This window comes from Camellia sinensis, chromosome 7 (assembly GCF_055761805.1).
Source record: "Camellia sinensis isolate YWXY chromosome 7, ASM5576180v1, whole genome shotgun sequence".
Classification (NCBI taxonomy): domain Eukaryota; kingdom Viridiplantae; phylum Streptophyta; class Magnoliopsida; order Ericales; family Theaceae; genus Camellia; species Camellia sinensis.
This window is the reverse complement of record NC_138967.1, coordinates 87,010,207-87,011,965: the sequence shown is the minus strand read 5'-3', so window position 1 is coordinate 87,011,965 and position 1,759 is coordinate 87,010,207. Positions and strand designations below refer to the sequence as shown.

Sequence of the window (1,759 nt, the reverse complement as noted above, 5' to 3'; positions counted from 1 at the left end):
ATCAAATCAAGATACAAATTGAGTATTATTTTTATTTTTTGATTTGTGAGTTTATATTTTACAAAAAGATGTGCTTGTTCTTATTCAGTGTGATTTTGTGAATTTGTTTTAAAATCAATGTTAAAACATTGTATGACACATATATTGAAGGTTTACCTAGTCCCTTGCACTTTGGTGAATGGTGATTGTGGATTGTGTGAAGTAGGCATAGAGAGCCAGCCTCTATGCGCTTGTGAATGGTATCCCAAGTATTTTATAAGCCGATACCAATGGAAAATCAAAATCTTCAATCCATTCTAGTGCCTGAATTGTGCCTCTCCAAGCAGCCAATATATCTCTTCTTCCCAAGGCAACCTTTCCTTGATTAGTAGCCACAACTACATATCTTATCCAATTCCATTCCTTGCACCAAGCTTCCTTTGAGAATGGTTTCAACAGAAATTCTTCTGGAACATCAACACTTGATGTTGAATACAGATACTTGGTTGGTGTGTAATGATACGAGTTGCTAGTTGCTAGACTAACACTGGCAAACAGATTCTTCCTGGAATATCTGCTACTTCCAGCATACTTTGAAGTTTTCTTGGTATTGAAAATGTCGTAAGTTTCCTGAGCCATTTTGCCATAGTGAATGATATAACAACGATGATCAATGTCAAGAGGTCCAAGAGGTTTTTCCAAATGTCTTGCCCACTCAGTACCCTCCAACGTCGCGCTATGTTTTCTATCATTTCTCTCGATCAATCTAGTAGCCAAACAAGTTAGTTTAAGGATCCAAAACTTAATTTCATACATTTCTTGACATCATCATCATCATCATCATCATCATCATCATCATCATGTAAACCAACACTTTTTTTTTTTTGAGCTTTAAAAAAGGAAGCTCTAAGGTGTCATCACTGCCTTCATGGGCCCAGCCCTGGGGAAACCGGTTGTCGGCCTGTTTTAACCTAACCCAAGGGAAGGGACCCACCACCGAGGCACCAATGGAGCTTAACTATACGCCACAGACCACTGAGGGTTTGAACCAGAGTACAGAGAGGGGATTCTCAAAAAGAACACTTCCACCTCCCCCCAGGATTCGACCCTGAGTCATGCCTGTGGAGACGAGTTGCTTTCTCCACCAGACCACCACCCCCGGTGGTGTAAACCAACACTTTGATTGAGGATGGCTTGTAGTACTAGTAATATAATCTCATATGAGCTTTTAGGTCTAACCGCCCCTACTATCATGAATAACACACAATTACCATGAGCACACATACATACATATAAACAATTGACCAAAATCAGAGATGTTCTTGTAAGAATATAGGATCTATATACTAGAAATCAAAACACTATGAATATAATTAACTACTAAAATATAAACTTAGATACATATCGTTTAATTCCGTTATTGTCTTGAGTTTTGCTTCCTTGAAAGAATATGGCATTCACAATTGGAAAATCTTAGCACTAGCTCTTCCCCTCCTTCTCTTAATCTTTATGTTGTCTTTTCAATGGGGCTGACAACCCTTTGATCTACATATATATAGATATATGTAAACCCTAATAAGGATAGGAGAGGGGACTGGGCCTAAATAAAACAATTACTGGGCCCTCCCATTAAGGAACCCAAATAACTTAAAACAGGCCTTACACCTCCATATCACATATCCACATATAAAATATATATACACTAAGATGACCATGGCCCAAACTTTATGGATTACTATAATAATTTTGGGCTCATACCAGTCAATCTATCTGAATCACG

At 38.1% G+C, this 1,759-nt stretch overlaps 1 pseudogene; it reads right to left on the bottom strand.

Moving 5' to 3' along the window:
* Positions 1-222: 222 nt before the first annotated feature.
* On the bottom strand, positions 223-731 carry LOC114284131 (phospholipase A1-IIgamma pseudogene; annotated as a pseudogene).
* Between the last annotated feature and the right edge of the window lie 1,028 nt (positions 732-1,759).